General features: G+C 37.6%; 1 protein-coding gene across 1 annotated transcript in view; it reads left to right on the top strand.

Moving 5' to 3' along the window:
* The first annotated feature begins 13,206 nt into the window (after window positions 1-13,206).
* Cd36 (CD36 molecule) overlaps window positions 13,207-21,327 on the top strand; it is an 89,489-nt gene continuing 81,368 nt past the window's right edge. The window contains exon 1 of the mRNA XM_029534903.1: window positions 13,207-13,280. The gene's annotated coding sequence lies outside the window, so the exon portion shown is untranslated. The remainder of the gene's footprint in view (window positions 13,281-21,327) is intronic.

Below are 21,327 nucleotides of genomic sequence, written 5' to 3'. Positions count from 1 at the left end.
TTCTAGTTAATTTTTGGAAACAAGGAAAAAAAATCAGAAAGTAAGTTTCAACTCCTTTGAAAACACACACATTCCCTTCTTGTCTTCATTCTTCTGATACATGCTTTTTGAATTTTCTGAAACCTTAATAAACATGTGCTTCAGGTGCTTATGGTTAAGTTTTGATATTTGATTGCATTATTCCAGGTTTTCATCATTCCAAAAAAAATACTTTTATGAGTTTTAATTTAGGGTGCTAATGATGTCATCTAAAGTGTATTATTGCACACGGTGAGTGCCAATGAGTAAAACTGTACACTGAGATCCTAGGTTAACAGCAATAATACTGCAGCTTTGAGTGGAGATTTGCTGGCCATGCCTCTGTCCCATGGAAGCATCCTTTGAGGTGTATAGAGTGTTTAGTTCCTCAGCTTTGTGCTGCCTTTGCTTTGACACTCAATTCAAGATTTACTTCTGAAAAGCTGGCCTCCTGCACTCCTGAAAACTATAATGGTCTCATCCTTGGTCCTCCAAAAATTATTTCTACACTGATTTGTCATGTAGTCTTATTTTACTATTATTCTCTTTTCATGTCACTTTTTTTTTTGTCATCAGACTGTGAAATTCTTGAGGGCCAGAAATATATGATTCTCTTCTATTCCATGACTATTTATGCTATTCTACTCCATGAGAGTGTGCTAAATAAGTTACATTTCTATTATGAATAATGATATTGATCATTTTACCAAATAATTGTCTATGAGTCATGATCTGGAGGAAAGCTATGAAGATTTTTAATGCAACTGAAAAATTGCTTAGACTCTATGGAGCCTCATATTGTTGTTTCCTGTTTTTCATTTTAGTAGTGTATATAGATTCCCATAGATGCTTGCAGAAGATACATTATAACTGTTCACGGATATTTCAAAGCATTTTAGGTACTTAGAATTTTTTTTTATAATTAGTAGTTGCATTCACATCTCTCAGTTAACCACCTTTAAAAATTCCAGTTTTAGCACTACTAATTGACTTGTTATTTACAGTATTTTTTAGAATTGTTTTCCATCTTTATTTTTTTCATTTTTTATTAGATATTTTCTTTATTTACATTTCAAATGTTATCCCCTTTCCTAGTTTCCCCTCGGAAAATTCCCTATCCTCTCCCCCCTCCCCCTGCTCCCCAGCCCACCGACTCCTGCTTCCTGGCCCAGGCATTCCCCTATACTGGGGCATGGAACCTTCACAGGACCAAGGGCCTTTCCTCCCACTGATGACCGACTAGGCCATCCTCAGCTACATATGCAGTTAGAGCCATGAGTCTCTCCGTGTGTTTTCTTTGATTGGTGGTGAAGTCCCAGGGAGCTCTAGGGTTACTGGTTAGTTCATACAGTATTTTTAAAGACTAAAAGAACCCTAATCAGTAATTTCATCTAAAATAATATTTGATGACTTTAGCCCAACAACATTATCTCTTCTACTAACTACAGGAAATTCACTCGGATCTACCTCTCATGGACCAAGTAAACTCTAGCCAGATAAGTACACCTGCCAATCAATAGCCTAAGTTCCCACTTGCTACCTATTTTAGAGGTAAGATTCCTCTCCTGTGCCCTGAGACTGGGACTCCCCACACCCACAACCACCAAGACCTAGGTGTTGTGGTGTTTATAAAACAGGTGGTGGTGTGTTTTATAAAAAAGCAAAAGCCTGGGATATGTTTGGTGGAGGTGTGGTAAGGTGTGGAGGAAGGGGTGCATCTGTGGGACTATGCTGAGGTATCTCTTCCCTCTGAGGTACCAGCCTTAGAACAGTGTAGTATAGAATAGAGTTTATTTAGGGCATGGGGAGGGGAGTTGAGGGAGTAGAGACAGAGAAAGGCAGAAAAAGAGAGCCGGGAAGAGAGAGAGAGAGAGAGAGAGAGAGAGAGAGAGANGCTGAGGTATCTCTTCCCTCTGAGGTACCAGCCTTAGAACAGTGTAGTATAGAATAGAGTTTATTTAGGGCATGGGGAGGGGAGTTGAGGGAGTATATACAGAGAAAGGCAGAAAAAGAGAGCCGGGAAGAGAGAGAGAGAGAGAGAGAGAGAGAGAGAGAGAGAGAGAGACAGAGGCAGGTCATGAGCATGTGGAGAGGGTGGAGGGGAATGGGGAGAGAAGGAGAGAAGGGACAGAGAGGGAAGAGAAGAGAGCAGGAGAAGAGAAAGAAAGAGAGAGAGGAGGGGGCCAGTAGTCCCTTTTATAGTGAGTCAGGAACACCTGACTGTTGCCAGGTAATGGTACTGTAGAGCCTAGACAAAATGCCAACACCATGACTACCTGGGCATTGCCGTGCTTTCTGCCATGATGATAATGGACTAAACCTCTAAATCTATAAGCTAGGCCTAATTAAATGTGGTCCTTCGTAAGGGCTACCTAGATCATGGAGTTTCTTTACAACAAAGGAAAGCCTAACTAAGACATTTATACCCTTCAAACGGTGCATTTTTATTTGCTAATGGAAACAGGCAAACACAGAATTTTACATGGCCCCATTCTCAGCTCTTCTGCGGCATCCAGCAGCGTCTGCAGTACCCAAGAGCTAGAGCCTGCAGTCCCTGGCCTCCATGCAGGCCCGGGGACCCACAAGCTGGGTCCTTGCAGTTCCGCAGGACTCCAGACTGCACTTCCCCACTCCTGTGGCTTCTCACAGCCTGATGCCTCCCTGTATGGAGGGTAGAAGCTTCTAGAATGATGCCTAGGTTAGCCCAAAGAGGCAGTAAGCTTACAAATGACACTTGCTTCAGGAGAATAAAAAAAGGCTTTTACAAGGCAGTCACTTGACTTGTTATTTCAAAAGGGAAATAGAGAGGTTGCCATTCTCAGATTGACCTTATACTCTATTGGATGATAGCATATACACTTCATTTGTAACATACTTGACTTTTGATTGCCATCCTTATAGATCATGGGAATAATTCATCCAATCAGGTAGTCATAACTCTTTTTATATTTTGATACAAACAGGGGTTTTACCAAACTCCCTGAAAAGTCACCAGCACCTAACTAGGATGAATTTCAAAGTCAATATTTCATAAGCAATAAATTAAGTTTTCATTTGAACTACCATTAGAAACTTGTTTCTGGACTCTGATTTTTTAAAACAATGATGTCCTGGACACCTGAATAGTATAATTAATACCAAATAACTAAATAAACCCACTCAAGGGGTTCTTGGTGGTGATAGGATGTCTGCAAGGAAAACATCCAGCATAAGATTTTTTTCCACCTCAATTTCTCTTACGTTTGTTGGTAACAATTGTAATCTAAATTCTGACTCAGTGTCCAGCCTCTCTCTGTTTTAGCGTATCTGCTAATTGTTGTCTGTGGACCTCATGTTCCCTTTACTAAAGTATTGAAGGTCCTGATGAACCTAAATCCTAACTTAGGACTTTATGCCCACATAGTTAAAAGCTAATAAACATTGGTGTTTATTATTATTATAGGTTTCACTTCTGAGAAAAAATTGATACAAGATCAAAACCAGTAACCTTCAAATATTATTTTTTTGTGAGAAAAAAATTCAGATGTCACTGACCTAAACTGTACAGAAAGAAACGTAATTTCTGGGGGCAGGGGCTGGAGACCAAGCAAGCCTGACTATTATCCCTTTAAACACACACACACACACACACACACACACACACACACACACACACACACACACACACACACACACACACACACACACACACACACACACACACACACACGCACACGCACACGCACACACACACAGTTCACTTCATGTATTTCCTATGCACTTCTGTTTTTATATGAAAGGTAAAAACGTTGGGAGTTTGAAGTCTCCTAGAAGAAGCAATGTCTGATAAATCTTGATTAAGAGTTGGATCTTGGAATCCTTACTGCTGAATCCACTCATTTGTATAGCATAGCCATTGTTAGCTTAAATTTCATATCACTCATGTAAGGGAGCAGATGTTTCCTTTAGAATAAGTGACAGATACTTATGTATTGCCTTTTCTTCCTCTCATGGAAGCCAACCAATATCTGCTTTGAGGGACATTATCATGTTGAAACCTTGAGCTGGAGACTTGGCACTTCCTTGTCTCAAGGAGAAGGAAGGAAGCTCTAAGTGTGGAAAAGTCAAGGGAAAAAAAAAATCACAGTATATGGTAAAACCAGATGATGATAAGAAAAAAATAGAAAGAACTCTTGACCATAAGCACAATCTAAAATAATTCCAAGGAAAAATGTTCCAATTTCAATAGAAAATATTTATATGTTTATTTTAATATCCAAATAAAACTAACAATTATATTTTCAGTTACGACTGCTTATATCTAATGCTTAATATGACTGTATAGTAGCATTTTCACTAGAAACCATTGAAAGAAAAAGCAATACCACTGGCAAAATTATTAGCCACATATTTTTTTTTAATTTTTGAGACTATAATTTAATCACATCTTTTTCCCCTTCTCTTACCTCCCTCCAAACCCTTCCACATATTACTCCTTACTGTCTTTCAAATTCATGGTCTCTTTTAAAAATTGTTGCTACATGCACACACACACACACACACACACACACACACACACACATAAGTGCATTATGTACATTCCTAAGCATAACCTGCTCAGTCAGTATAACGTTACTTGTATGTAAGGTCCCAGGGTGGTCCACTTGGCATTAGATAACAAATTGGAGTGCTCCTTGCTGGAGAAGAGTATTTCTCTCACTCTCAGTACTCCCTAGTTACCTAAAGCTAGCAGTATTTGTTTGTTTGTTTGTTTCTTTCCCTTTTGATTTAATTTTGATCTCTGCATTAAAATAGTACTTAGGTGCCTGTCAATAAAATGTTTTTGTCCATAATTATGTGCAATGGGTACATTCACCCAGTTTCCTGAGCTTTGACCTATGTTCAAAAAATGATCTATATCAATAGTACCAGGATAGCCAAGATCACGAGAGACCTTGTCTCCAATAAATAAGTATATAAATAAATAATTGTTTAATATCTTAATTGACTGTAGATTAAGCTAAAATGAATAAATACTCAACTCAACCAGGCAGTGGTGTCACATGCCTTTAATCCCAGCACTTGGGAGGCAGAGGCAGGCAGATTTCTGAGTACGAGGCCAGCCTGGTCTACAGAGTGAGTTCCAGGACAGCCAGGGCTACACAGGGAAACCCTGTCTCTAAAAACCAAAAATAAATGAGTAAATACTCAACTCTTCACTCTTCCAATGATAATAAATATGTATACCAACTTTTGTAAAATAAGCATGTAAGTCTGAAAGAAAAATGAGACCATATTTTTAATATTATGTAAAATGTGCCAAAGAAACTCTTGTTGGGTTATGAAATTCAAGAAGATACCAGGGATGGGATGCTATCACTGACTTTTAGTTTTCTTTTTAATTCTTCAATTTAATGCATCCTGGCCACAGTTTCTTCCCCCTCCACTCTTCCTATTTCCCACCCCTTTCTCTCCCAGATCCACATCTCTACTGTTTCTCTTCAGAAAAGAGCATCCCCCTCTCCCTAGGGATCTCAACCAAACATGTCATAGTACGATGTAAATAGACTAGGCACAAGCCCTCATATCAGCTGGAAGAGGCAACTCTGTAGAAGGCAAAAGATCCCAAGAGTAGGCAAAAGGGTCAGAGACACCCTTCCTCCTACATTTAGGAGTCTCACAAAAACACCAAAGTACAATCATAACATGTATACAGAAGACATGGCAAGTTTGGTACTAAATACATTAATTCTTGTGTTCTACTTAAGAAAACTACAGGCTGACAGTTACATTTAGTATACCACTACATATGATATGTTATATGTAATAAACATTCCATATAATGCATATTGTAGAAATGTGGGATTATGACAAGTGTCTTGAAGTGCAAATTGAAATTTCCTCAAGTATGTGAACATTAACAAGCAGCTTATTACAGCACTAGAGTATAGTTTATCATGGGAGTACCCATTAAAATCAGGAATAAGTTGTAAAGGGATAAGAGTTAGATATGGTATTATTTTCCAATCATAATTGAATTTAGACCAACATTTAGCTAGAAAATTAAAAATTCTAGATAACAGAAATATATGAAAAGTGAGAGATGCTATGAGGATTACTGTGGTCATGGAGGAGGATGTCTTTGATGTGTTCTTGGATTCAGTTTGTTAGGTCCATTTGAATCATAACCTGTTAGTTTTGTAATTTCTCTTCTTAGTTTCTATCTCAATGACCTGCCAATTGGTGAGGGGGGCATATTTTGGTTTCCCACTATTAATGTGTGGGGTTTGCTGTATGATTTAAGCTTTAGCAATGTTCCTTTCACAAATGCAGTCTTTCTTACATTCAGGAAGTAGATGTGTAAACAGAGGCGCAGTCAACATGGGTATCACTATATCGTAGGACATGGAGCCGTTAGTAATATGCCCGGGACTGGAAGAATTGGATAGTAGTAAATTCATTTTTAGGTCTTGGGCTGTCCTCATATAATATTCTGATTTCTATAGTATCTATGCTACTTTGTACTCTCACCCATAGCAGTAGATATGTTCCCTTTCTCTATATTCTCACTTAATTTGATATCATTTATGCTCATGAGAGCAGGTTAATTCCCATGGTCATCTCAACAGAATGATTGATGGTTCCAACTGGTCTGTGGGGCATTTACTCCAAATATGCCACAATGAATATGGAGTCAATAAAATCAGTCACTTAACTTTTTTGTTTGTTTTCCTTTAAGATATTCTTGGGATTGTAGACCAGTTGGCTTGAAACTCACTGTCTGCTTCTCAACGATAAGATAGGTTTATTTTTTCTTAATTTTTAAAATGGTACATATTTATATTATCACAAGAGATTAAATAGCAAACAATAGGGCTGAAGAGATGGCTCAGGGGTTAAGAGCACTGATTTTTTCCAGAGGTCCTGAGTTCAAATCCCAGCAATGTCATGGTGGCTCATATCCATCTGTAATTGGATCTGATGCCCTCTTTTGGTGTGTCTGAAGAGAGTAAGAGCGTACTTACATATATAAAATAAATAAATCTTAAAAAAATACAACATACCAGAGTATAAAAACTCCCAATGACCATTTTTACAGTTAAAATAGATGTTGTGGATCAAGAAATAAATTTTGGATCATTTTAGAAACACAAACAGAAGCTGAGAGAGCTGAAACAAAAAGAGAGAATATTAAAGAAGAAAAAATATAGGAAGAAAAATGAAAATGTAAGACTAGACACTAATAGATATCTACATTTAGAACACTCATAGAGCCAAATAGCCCCAACAGGGGACCAAGAAAATACAGCTAAAACAAACAAACAAACAAAAAAACAAAAACAAAAACAAAAAACCAGGAATCTGAACTTTACAAGAAGCAGAATAACAATATATTGAAACACTCTCATAGCTAGATATGTCAGTACTAGAGATTTACTGTGGACTTCACATTTGTGCTATTTCACCACCATGTGTTTCTCTAAAAGAAAAGTGGATCATGCTATGTATTGTTGCTCACCAAGAAAATATATCAGAAGTGTGTTTGAAGATGATTATTATTGCTGATAAATTACCTGAACACCTGAAAACAGTTTTATAAACCTAAAGTGCCTACAGCACAAACGCAATCACTGTAACAAATGCAGGCTCTGTGTTTGATTTAAAAACCAGTGGGGACATCTGCTTGGCTGCTACCATAATTGGCTAGCAGTCTGTTGTTTTGTTCTGCTGGAAGAGGGACCTTGTGTCCTGTGCATATTCTCTCCCCTGGGTCCAGAGGGACTTGAGTTTCCATTAGATTACAAGCTCTATACACATACCCAGATGTGTATAAAGCTCTTGCAACATTTCTTTAAATCAGTTTTGGTTGGTTTTCAACTACTGGATTCCTTCACTTATTGATGTGCAAGAGTTAAAGTTGCCCTTTAGTTTGTTATACCTTGTGAAATCTTTCTGTGAGAACAAAACTAAACAGTTACTCACACCCTCACACCTTCCCATTTTTCCTCGAGGGCTTTTTCTTTTTTTTTCTTTTTTCTTTTTCTCACTGGGTAAGGTTTTCACAATCCAGAAGCTATGTGTTAAAAATTCTTGCTTATAGGCAACACACATTCTCTCATATATCTCAAGTTATCTCTAGATTACTTATACTACTTACACTAATATAAATTAAATATAAACTTCTGAATTAATTAGAGAGAATGACAAGAAAATGTCTATTTCCAGTATAGATTCAGTTTCTGTTCAAATAACAAATTATGCGGTGTTGGTTGAGTCTGTACTTGGAGGTTCAGAGAGCACCCAGGACTCCTGCTCGCCATGATTCCCTGTTCACTGGCATCTCCTCAGACACAATTCCTCAGTAACTTGTTCTCCCACTTATTCTCATTTTCATCCATAAAATAGTGTTGCAACACTTGATCTGTGCCAGCCTCTGTAGCTCCATGTATCCTGGTGATTACCCAAGGAACATGACTTCTACAATTCCATTTAAGACTTCATAAATTAACCTCATCATTTCCCTCATACCAACCCATAATTGAACGTCTATTTTGCATTCAAAATACGTTTTCAAAAAAAATCCTTACGTTTTCCCTTTTGCTTTTGGATCCACTTTGGCCAAGTCTCCCTTCTGTCCAGCCTCAGTTGCTTTTCTGGCATCCATTTCTACCTCTCTGTATCCACTAGCATTGCTCTTACAGACTTTATCAATGTAATTGAGATTTTATTATGACTTCCTTAGAGTCCTTCAGGGCATTAAAATACTTCAAAGGCTTCTTCTTGTTCCTAGGGTAGGGATAATCCTTACATATTCCTATGCCATCTATTCGTACTCTTTGCTCTTCTCTCTCATCCTCATCCTCATCCTCATCTCTCTCATCTTTTGTGCTTTCAGTTGTTTGAACCTATCATGCTCCTTTCCCTCCACGGTTCACTGCAGTTGCTGGCCCTTGTCTTTAAACACTTTCCTAATTGTTTGCCCACTAAAGCCTATTTACTTTTATATCTCAGTTCATTTCCTTCCTGTGTAAACAAATGCAAAACATCCATATATAGATGTGCATTCACCAAATAATAAAAGAGATGCTCAATCTTTGGCACCTAGCTTATCACCTAAAAGAAGATGTTCATATGTACATGATGTTGATATAGCCTCCTTCTGTGTCAAAGAATAAATGGCCACCTGATGGGAAAAAAAAAAACAGTGTTTCTTTTGGCTCTGACGTGTTCTGTTAATTGTTGATGAGGTTTTTGTAATCAATGCAGATGAGGATGGAAGTAGGGACTAAATGGTGAATAAGGCTTTGGAAAAATACTGGAGAACTTAGTAGAAGCTGACCTTAATAGTATGGATTCCTTCAATCTCCATTCTTAATAGTGAGCAAATAGGAAGCAATTTCTTCTAAATCTAATCATTTACTAACATAACACCACAATTTTTACATGTAAGCAGAAGTTGTACATGTTAATCATAGCCAGTGTGATCCTTACCATACATGTGTTTTGTAGAATGACTAAATCCACTAGTTAACATGAATCCTTCCAGACGTGTAACTAGTTAGGTTCTTTTTTTAAAGTTTTTTAAGTTTTCCAAGAAAAAAAATTAAAGTCAGTTCTATGGCACACATTTCTTCTTCATCACGGCACTTGTAAGACTGAAACAGGAGAGTTCCTATGAGTGTGAGGCAAACTTTGTTTGCGTAAGTTATGAGGCCTTGTGAGCTATAGTGTACTAATACAAAATTATGACTCTCCTCCTACAAAACAAAAAGAATTAAGGAGGAAGAGTTAGAACAAAACCTTTGCCTCAAGCTGATGTTTAGAAAAAGGATACTACACGCATGGCAGATTTGAGAACAAGTTAAGCAGAGAAGTCTAATATGAAACATTTGCCACAATTCTCCTTTAAGTAATGTCTCTTAGGAAGGATGGCTTTGAATGGTACCATTTATTCCATGCTAAGTCGTCCTATTAACCTACAGAAAATTCCAGTAGGATTTTGCTGGCATGAAATATTATCAATATTGCCACCAAATATCTTTTTGATCCTATGTTGTTCAAGCTTAGCAAGCTGATAATTATCCAAGGGTGTTTCTCAAAAATGTTTTTCTGAAACACAAGTTAGCAAGGTTAATGTCTTAATATCTCAGTGACAATTACACATTGTTTTCAAGTGGGTCAAGGAGTTTATGCCATTTTTTTCCCTAGAAGGCTACAATCTGTTCCTTCCGTGTTATGTTACTGAGCCAAGGATTCGAAACGGTTCACCATGAACTCTAAAACAATGGACCAGGGAATACAAAGGAGGATATTTGTACTTTACATTTTTTGGCTTGTCTGAAATGATTTTTGAAAATGACCATGTTCTATCACTTTATGTGCCCAGAACATATGCAGCCTGACATATTGATTAATGAGTAAGTGAACTTCATTAATAATTAATGCTGGCGAAGTAGAAGAGGAAGACATATAAGAGGAAAAGATCCTTCCAGAATAGGCAAGAGAGTGTAAATGCGACTGCAATGTCAGCATCAGAGGTGGCATTGTCAAAGTCCAGGTGGATTGCCTTGCTTCTTCGGAGTAAGATTTTTCAGACAGAAATGAGTAGTACATGATAATGTTGTGTGAGGATCTTATTTCAACAGCTGAAGGTTAAGCCAGTCATTGAACAACAAAGACCCCTGGAAGGGCTTTTGTTTTTGACTTGTTCCAAGTTTTAGGTTTATAAACACTACAAAAACAATCAACAGGTTAGGTTTAGGTTACATTAATATTCCATGGTGAAGTGTTCTTTTTGAAGCTAATACCTTAAACAACAAAAACGTCTCTGGTGATGACTTCACATGGGGTGGGTGGTCTTGTCCAGCGATACTACACAGAGCCTCAGCACTTGGAAGCTCCACCCTTGCTATGGGTAGTTTGCTCTCAGCCATCCACTCCCCAGAAACTTATGTACAGCAATCAGTGAGCAAATAATACTCGCTTGTGATTTTTGAATAAAACATTCAAAATTTCTATTTTTATTTACAGAGCATAATCCCTACTTAGAGCTCAGAATGCTCAGAATGCCCATGTTGTTCTGTAATTACTTGTAGGTTCTGTACAGTATTTCCAACTGTTTTCTTCAAATAAAAATAAAAGTAATTTTTTGTCTAAATGATGGGCATTAAAAACATGTTTTCTATAATAATGAATTGAATTATATTTTGGAATATATGGTTCAAACTTCACATTAAAATTTCTTCCTGTAACAATATGAACTAACCAGTACCCCCCAAAGCTCATGTCTCTAGCTGCATATGTAGCAGAAGGTGGCCTAGTTGGCCATCATTGGGAAGAGAGGCCCCTTGGTCTTGCAAACTTTATATGCCCCAGTACAGAGGAACACCAGGGCCAAGAAGTGGGAGTGGGTGGGTTAGGGGAGCAGGGTGTGGGGGAGGGTATAGGGAACTTTCGGGATAGCATTTGAAATGTAAATAAAGAAAATATCTAATAAAAAAACCAACCAACCAACAACAAAAAAAGTTCTTTCTGGTATTGAGAAAAAAAGCCAGCAGCTGAAATTATTGTCACTTGCTCACCCTTTCAGTCTGTCACGTATTAGAACTCAGATTGCCTTTGGGGTGCTTTTACCAGAAATGTTCCTTCCAATTTAAGTCAGAGTTTTAAAAAAATGGTGGCAGGAGAAACTTGACACACAAATACCAGAGATGGCAGAGACCCCTCTACAAGTGGAGATTACTGTCTTGTCTTTTTGTGTTTGTTCCGATTCAATGCTTCTCGAACTTACCTGGTATCTGAGCAATTCTTTAGGGGGTGGGGGCAGGTTTCTATGCTTTCTCTAAGTCTGCTTAAACAAAAGTAAATAGATTAGTAGATAACTACAACTACTTGGACCTTGGAAGTGCTCATAGAGTAACTAATCTGACAAAAGCTAAAGGACAGGTGAAATTGATGGCTAACCTGCAACAACTGAGATCCAGTCAAAACTGCACCGTTCAGACATGCCATATCTGTATTTTTTAGTTAAGTTTCTTTACTGTAGAATGGTCTTGTAACTATTAAATTGATTGAAAGGCTCATTTGGGATAAGGAAACAAAAATTGATTGTCACTCACACACGGCAAAATGTTAAGCAGATGGATTTCTCTGCACATGAGAACTGTAGTTAAAATATTGTGAGAGTATTGTTTTTCATAATTTGACCAAGCATCTGGCAAGTGTTATTGGTTACATCAGAGTTTCATATGAAACGTGGAATTCTATGCCCTCTCCACCCCTTAGCACCTTTTTAGACCTTTGTAGAATTGAACTGTTAAATGAAAATACTTATCATCTCAAAAGAAACACAGCAGTATGTAGGTCGGATTGTGCTGGGCTTCTTGGCCTCGCTCCTTAGTTGTTTAACTCTGGAAAAATTCTTAATACATGGATTATTTCCTAAACTAGTCATGTATTGATAGACTACATGCCACTATTTGATCAGAGTTTAACTTTTATTACCAGATTTATTCAGATTGACGGTCACGCTTTAATTCCTGTACCTACCAGTAATATTAAGCCCAGCTGCCATAAACATTCAAAAGATTTTTAAATAACAATAGTTCAAAGGTAACCACCACAGCCATGAGTGGCACATTCTGACACATTAATTGAGTTAAAGAAGAAGGATGAGACTATGACTAAAAACAGGGGAAAACATACTAAGAAAGCTTACAAGGTAAACACATTTTAGGGACTGGCGTATAATAGCTTCCCCAAGTGGTTAGAGGAAAACCCCATTTGTTGACTAAATTGCAGTGTTGCTTTTACACTTGATCAAAAAAGTACCCAAGATTATCTCTATCAAAGCAAATGATAATCAGAAGAGAAGCAAACTGACTAGTATTTCTGTATTTCATAAGCACAGCGACTATTTCTTAAGGAACACAACAGGGTTTCAGCAGAAAGAGGATTAAGGGTTTTATTTTCCTCAACTGAGGCACAAAATAAGGGTGATTTTTCACTTTAGCTTTCATTTCATTTGGCTCAGGTGTCGGAGACCTATATTTATCTCTGGTAGGCGTGGGTCTGAAGGACTGGAATGCTCAGGATGTCAATGGCTGCCAGGTGTCAGGCTAACTTAGAAGATAGATGAATGGTTGAGACCCGTGCCTCCTCCCAGAATTCTCAGCTGCTCCGCTGTGGAAATGGTATGTTTACTTTCTGTGTCTCCTTCGACAGTCTCCCTGAAGCCAATCTTAAGATCCTGTGACTGGGCAAGCAAGCTGCTCTAGAAGTTGGTGAGCAGAAATTTTATTTAGGGGTATAGCTGTCTGTGTCTTTGTAGTTGATATCCTGTTATCTATGAATTAATTATGTGAACCTTCTGATGTGTGCCATCTGGTATAATAATTAATCTGCAATACTTCTCTTAAGAAGTTTATTTGCTTGTAGTTAAGGAGATAGGGACATTTTATTTTTGAGCCCTTATTTTACATTGCCAAGTCTCACAATTTGTTCTGTAATTTTCTTTTTTTTTTTTTGGCCCGGGGGGGTGGGGGATAGGGTTCATTTTCTTTTTAGAATTTGTGGAAACAGATTTATCCTGGAATTTTATATTTCTTTTTATTTTCCAAATTTATGTTTCATGCCTAAATCTAATTTCATATCTTATTGAAATCTGTTTAAGTTTTGGACCTTCTTGAATATTAATATTTTGGTCGTATTACTCTAAAAACCATGATTTAGACTTCATAATTTTTGCTTTGAGGTTACAAAAAGTCTTTCTTAAAAATCAGACTGAATAGAGTTTGTTTACAGGCTTTGAAAGCATTTTCTGGCTTTCTGTCACTCCTGATTTAGTGCATAAAAAGTAATGGGAAAGCTTGTACTCTTAGCTAGTTAACTCCTAGAAAGAATGGGAAGGACACACTGATCATTGGTGATCACACAATTTACATTGACTACTGTCTCCCAGGTATGTCCTTTGTAGGTCAGTGGAAGATTTGATTATATAGCAGATATTTTTCTGCAGGTGTGTTTCATGTACAGCCAAGTAAACAATTCTAAAGTGTCAACTTTTCATGAAGTAAACTCAACTGTGTACTTACTTATGAATTGAATAGCTGCTAGTGCAAAAAAGGCAATTCACTCTTTCCTATCTATTTTGTAGGGTTTAGGACTGAATTAGATATGTTTCTTAACTGGGAAAAGGTCACTCACTGGCTTTTTGTCTCTGGAGAATGGCATGATTGCTTACTTCTGGCTTATTATTATAAAAGTGTAGACATCTGTGTACCTCTCTGGTTGGAAGGAATCTGGATCAAATGGAGACAAACAGGCCACCTGCCTTCTTCTCAGGTGTACCTAAGTAATACAAGTGGATTTGTGGCTCAGTGAGACTCCTGTGAGCCTGAGAATGGGAAGGAGAAATATCTCTAAATGATGTACTCCAGAAGCACTAATTATTTGAAACTGGATCCTTTCAGGAAGGGCAACAACAGCTTTGTAATGGGCTGATCTGATAACTTAGAAAGGAAATCAAGAAGCAGAGGATAGTAAAACAGCATCACTTGGGAAGAGGAGCCAAATGACAAGCTCCAGGTCTCTGAAGGTGGTTTGTTGTTAGAAGAAAACAAACAAAAAAACAACAACAAAAAACAAACAAATGAAAAAAATATTTCAAGTGCTGCAAAGTTAGTGCCACAGGGAAGTATAGGGTTGGCCATTCAGTGACAGCAAAGACAACATGCTGTAAGATGGTTGATGTGACTGAGGTTCGTTGTGCTTCTGGAGCCAACTCTTCATTAACACTTAAAAATTTAATCAGATATTACTATTAAGTGTCTATAAATTTACCGTCATAGTTATTTATGTTTGATGGAAAAAATTTACCGAATTTAAAATTAAGAATTTCTGTAAATTGAGGGTCTGCACCAGGCCCTTTATATATAAATCATGTCATCTATGGCTTCCAGATTAGCTTTTTAATGAGGTTACTGAATATGTGAATGGGTGGACCTCTGTTTTTTGTAGCTTCTCTTTGACTCTTTCCTTCTGTTTGTTTTGTTCAATTCCAATGTGTTACTATTTGTTTTATATTTTATATTATATGAATTGTTATAATTATTATTATCTCTTAGAATTCTCTTTCTTTTCTAATGAGATAAAGAAAGGGAGTCGATCTAGGTGGGAAGGGAGGAGAAGGAAGGAGCAGATGATGTCAGAAGGAAGGAGCAGATGATGTCAGAAAAAAATCCATTTTGGATAAAAGGGAAATGTTAAGGACAAAGAATTTCTGTAAATGTGTTTGTGAGTTACTGTGATTTTCCTGACAGCATTGTTTGGAGAAAGTTATGGTGTGCATTACTTTTTACAACGGGATACCAGAAACAGTGTTTAGTCCTAGAAACCCTTTCTCTTATAAACAATTAGTGAAAACAGGATACTCTAAGTGCACAGGAATGTAGAAGGAATTAAGTTCAGTAAACAGTTCTAGTATATTGTTTGTTTTGTGTAGAAATGCAGAAAATAGCTAAGACACTGGAAGTGCATATGGGGGGTGAACAGTCTCCTACAGATCCTAGTCATTTATTTGTTGTTTGTTTCGGGACAGACTGGCTTCAAACTCATTATGTAGACAGAGGACATGGAACTGCTGATCATCTTTCTCTACCTCACAGTTGTTGGAATTAGAGGCATGGGGTTCCAAGCACCTTTATGTGATGCTGCAGATCAAACCCTGGGTTTCATGCGCAGCTATACCCTTAGCGCCAATAAGCTTCTGTAGAAGAGAAGAATAGGGTAAATTCTACTTTGTGTCCTTCACAAATGGACCATGTGCAAAATTACATAACATTTTTAGTTAGGTGCTTTGTAATTTTCTACTAAGTAGTTGAAGGTGTGATGTGTCCAGATATCTTGGTCACAGAAGCACTACCATATGAAAGAAGAAATGACAGAAAACTGGCGATAGAAGGGACATATGAGACAACTTGGCTGTCTTCATCAAGGGCCAGAGCATGTTCTGCTAGAAATAAACTGCTTCGCCTTTCAGTGCTTCTAAGGTGTAAAAAATGTAATAAGGACAACTTTTGACATTTATTATTGTTATTATTATTATCTGTCCTTGATATACATTGTCTTCAAATATTTCAAGTATACATTTTATACTTTCAAAATTTTTATAGCAAATTCAAAAGTATATTGGGGCATAGAGGATGCGTTCTTCACACTCCCATCAGGAATGCCACAGATCCTGGGGTACAGAATGAGTCTCTGTCTGGACAAAAGAAAATGACCACCAGCACAAAGTGGACTATCAATCATTCTTTCATGTTTAAAATGTGATTTAATTAAGATCATTACAATTTGATTACAATTCACTTAGATACTGGTTTTTTGTCCTTTCTGGAAAGTTTGTACTTCTTTATTTGGGTTGGAATCAAGGTCATCATAAAGTGCACTTGCTTCATCTGGTTCTGGGAGGTAGAGAAATGATATAATAGAATCAGCTTTTGATACAGTAATTCCATGGCTTAGAATCCCAAATATAAAATGAGCAAACCAGTCTTTCCCAGATGTGATTTCGTGAGTGAAGCATAAAGCAGCAGTTGGTGATGGGATTTTTGTCTTTTAGACTCACCTACTCATGAAATAAGTACTGTGGTGTCTTTTCTAGGCAATACAGAGCATTACTAGATTGTCTTGGCCTCTTCTAACTAAGCAATATCTTTTCATAACTTCTCAGTTTTGCTCATATAGAATAAAGCTTTCTGAAGTAGTTATAAACAAAAACAAAACATTAATGATGAAAACATTGAAAGTATTTGTACAGTTTTCCTAAACTGTTTCCATAGACACTGGAGCAAGCTGCTGAAGGAAAAAATGGATCAAACAGGCAATGGAGACATTAAGGAAGCAACATAAATCGGGATGGGGCAGAGTTGTTTGTTTTGCTTCCTGATGAAATGTCTGGCTTCCTTTTACAATGCTAGGGAACTTTTAGAACGGGGAAGGCAGGCAATGTTGACTAAGTCTGTGTTCTGTGATGTGAGACTTGCCTCCACACCCATTCAGAGGTGGACAGCGTTGCTCAGAGTGGGTGCAGTTGGCTAAAATGACAGTCTCATAAAGGCAAGGCCCTTTGTAGCCTCACTTGCTGGAATCAGCAGTATTTCAGTAACAGGCACCCACTAAATAGATTCTTTCTCATTTCAAAATGCAAGTAAAGGTTTTCTGATCTGAAATGTTCACTGAGAACTCCAATTAGTTAGAATAAATTGTTTGAATAATTTAAGAATGAGGTTCTTCCATCTCATGTTTCACAATCTTTGTAAAACATCCACGTGCATTATCCATAAAGCACAGAGATTTGTGAAAAAAATTCAATAAAATATGGAGTTAGTTGTTAGAGAATTACCTATCTCAGTACCCTTGGCCTTAGGCTTCCTTCCTTCCTTCCTTCCTTCCTTCCTTTCTTTTCATTCTTTCATTCTTTTGGATTTGGTAGCATCTTTTATAGACATTTATTCATTTACTTTCATTTTTTTGCATCCACTCAAAATTAGCTCTAAGATTTACTAGAAAAATGCTTCTGATGGGCACCTCATAGTTACTGAACATTCTCCAGTGATTCTGTCCAAGTTCATTCATTAAGCCAGCCATGTCTGAGTCCTTTTTTCTCCCCTTCCATGCATGCAAAAGTCATAGACAAGCTTTCTTCCATGCTCAGTTTTCTAGACTCCTTTTGCTATAAGTACCTTTCTCGAGATAAAATTAATGGGAACTCTGAAATCAATATTTCTTATTGTTTATCCAAAGATATTCTTAAGGGCTTATTGGCTTTTTCTCGTGTCTGGTTGTGAACTTTCTGCTTTTATTTTGTAAGCAACCACAATTTGTAGAGTCAATGGTCTTTCTGGCCTGACCACATTCCCCTCAACCCTTTTCTGGGTGTAGTTGCTGTGGCTGACTAATAAAAGAGATCCAACTATCGCCTATTTCTTATTTCCTTTCTTGGTTTCCTTCTAACTCGATTGAAAGATAACACAAAGTTTACTCCTTCTGTCTTCTATGCTTTTGTGTGCAGCACCCTTGCCCTGCAGCCTATGACAGTATAGTGCAAAACATTGTTTAACCAACCAACACCAGGGAACAGAAGGATAAGCAAAGGAAAATAAAATCTTTGCACTGGAGGGTAAACATACAAGGGTTGACCATAATCATCTCATTATTTTCCCTAAGCCATTAATATTCCCTTTGAGTGTCCAGGATGCATTTTATCTTCTCAAATCTCCCATCCACAGCTTCTGTACATAGTAACAGGGGAGCATTTCTGAAGCAGAAGTTCTGTAGAGTCAACAAAAGCAATTGAATCCATCTGAATGGTCTTTCATTAAAAGAGAATACTGAGTGGTTATTTTCCATGGCACAGAAACAAATTTTGGTCTGTTTTATAAGACTTAGGGACAGAAGACTACTTTCAACTCTTCCCTAATGCTTACATTTTGTTTTCCTTCAAATGCATCAAATATTGGTAGTGGGAATGGGTCTGCACATAGTTTTAGATCAATTTCTACGGACTTTTGCAAAGGGCTCAGGCTAATAGACATTTCAAGTGGTTTTATATAGTCACTGCAATTCTCTTTCCAGTTTGCACATTATCTAAGCCTCCCTCTCACACCAAGGGATCTTAAGAGCATTGTTTGATCTACGTCATGCATCTCTGACCACGCACGTCCTCTGTGTTCTACTCAGGTATCTCTATGTCCAGTGCTTGAGTTTCAGACGCTGGCATGCTGCATACTGACTCAAAGCTGGCTAAATCCTTTCAATACACATGCTTGCCATTCTGAAACTTCATGGTGCCTGTGCTTCCATCAAAATAAATGAGAAATACCCTCCGGATCTGTGTGCCTTGCTGTACATAAATCTGTCCTAGACATCAGTAAAACCAATCATTTATACTCTGCATATAAATTACACTCTGTAAATTCTTACATTATAAATAAATAGAATATGCTTATTTAACCACATTGGATAACCACAATGGAATATGATAACAATTATACAACTGATTAGTATTCAATGAAAATAATTATAAATGATTGGTTATAGTATCCTCTTATTACCATTTCATATAGGTGTAAGCTGAGACCTTCCAAAGTTCCCAGGTCTGTGAATTTGGGCATGTTAGTAAAACTCTTTGTGACTTTGCTTCTGTACTGTAAAACTGGGCGATAAATGTACCTATTTCATAGGGTAATTCAAGAAAATTAGTAAGTTAATAAATATACATACATTATAGATAATATTGTTATATATACATATATAAAAACAATATACACACACATATATGTATATAGTGCTTATACCAGTGAATTTCATGTATTAATTGATTTAACAGCCTAAGTACAATTTTTACACTGAATTAAAAGTACTAAATATTAATACTATTTTAAATGATTAAGCAAATGGATCAAAAACTTCAGGATTTTTCATCTAGAAAACCTGTGTTCACTTTAAACTCAGACAGTGCTAACCATATGTCTTCTCCTCACTTTTCTTCTGTACAAGTGGCACCTCCTTTAATTTTGTCACTTAGTCCCCAAACCTGGAATAGTTTCCCCAACTAGCTAATTGTGTGCCATGGTCCAGCTACCAATTTCACTGTCACGGTGTTCCAGGACTTGTCCACATTTCTGAAACCTTTCCCAATGTCTTCTTCCTATACTCACGTGCTAAATCAGCTCTATATTTCCTTCCTAGTTTCTTTAGCAGCTTACTCTGGTCTTACCTCCAACTGGTTCTGTTCAATGGCTGTTCTATTCTTTTGTTGTTGTTGTTGTTGTTGTTGTTTTTCGAGACAGGGTTTCTCTGTATAGCCCTGGCTGTCCTGGAACTCACTTTGTAGACCAGGCTGACCTCAAACTCAGAAATCCGTCTGCCTCTGACTCCCGAGTGCTGGGATTAAAGGCCTGTGCCACCGCACACGGCGTTATTCTTTGACTTAAATATGAGAATGAAAATTTACTGAAGGAAATTTGCAGTACTAGATGCTACTACATGGCCCAAGATATATTTTAATCCCATTTTCTTAGTGATTCATACATCATACTAAAACCTTACCCGAACCATGCTTCTCCTGTTATATAGTCTCCTGATGTATGTTTCCTTATGAGTCTCTTTGAAAAATCATCTTTGTTTCCTACCACACCCCACTCCACCTGGGCTTGCTTTCTACGGTCCTCAAGTATGTCATGGCTCCTTCCACCAACTGTGCCACCTCCTTCAGCTCTCTCTGGCATTCATTCTCAACACCTGGGAGTGTCTGTCACATTCTAGCTCAATCAATGGCTTAGGACTATACCCTTCAAGTGACTTGTGATCTACTTGGTGAGGATCCCCAGCTTGTGCATATTTGTATCCAAAATAAAGTCCAGAATCATGTGAATGAGGTCTCTAATTTCTGTAATCACAGGACTGGGAAGGCTGGGACAGACAGATCATGAGTGCAAACAACGGAAGGAAATTGTACCTTTAAAAAGTAACAGTTGAGGGACTGGAGAGACGAGTCACTGGTGTAGAGTACGTGTTGCTCTTCCAGAGGACTAGGGCTTAATTGCCAGCATCTCCATGGCTGTTCACAACTGTCTGTTACTCCAATTTCAGGGGATCCAGTGCCCTATTCTGGCCTGCCTGGGCACCACACACATACATACTGTGCAGCATATTTACAGGCAAAACACTCATGTACATAAAATGAAAGATAAACAATATTATTTTAGAAAAAGAAAATAAAAAGTAAATTCCAAGCAATGGCAGGAGTGTAAAGTTCAAATATATTCTGCCAATTTAAACAAGAAATAACTTAAAAGGCAGGATAAAAGCCTCAAATCCAGAAAATGAAAATGAGATCAAACAGTTTTGACATAGTCTTTGTCTGTGTGCTTGGTGTTAATCTGCCAGCTAGGAGAGACATATGGGAATACGGTTTGGGTTGCAGGCATGTCTGGGCAGCAGGTGCTTGCTATGTAGGCAAAGGGTTGAGGGCAAGATAAGATTAGGGAAGGTCAAGCATCATACAGTGAGAGCCATACTCAGAGTCTGAGTTAATTTTAAATCTTTCCAAGCTATTAGGGATTGGAAAACAAATATAGGACACAGGCAGTGAGAAAACACAGCTTGCTCTGACAGTCGAGTAAACCAGGCTAGGCTTAGAGTATTATTTCTCAAAAACCAGTGGACACAGGAGTCCTGAACTTGGCACTCTTGATGACTGCTTTAAAATAATTGTCATACACTGAAATTGATAGAGGAAAAAGTAGGGAAAAGCCTCGAAGATAT

Source organism: Mus pahari, chromosome 2 (genome assembly GCF_900095145.1).
Source record: "Mus pahari chromosome 2, PAHARI_EIJ_v1.1, whole genome shotgun sequence".
Lineage (NCBI taxonomy): Eukaryota > Metazoa > Chordata > Mammalia > Rodentia > Muridae > Mus > Mus pahari.
Note: the sequence above shows the minus strand (reverse complement) of the source record. Positions and strands in the feature narration are given on the sequence as shown.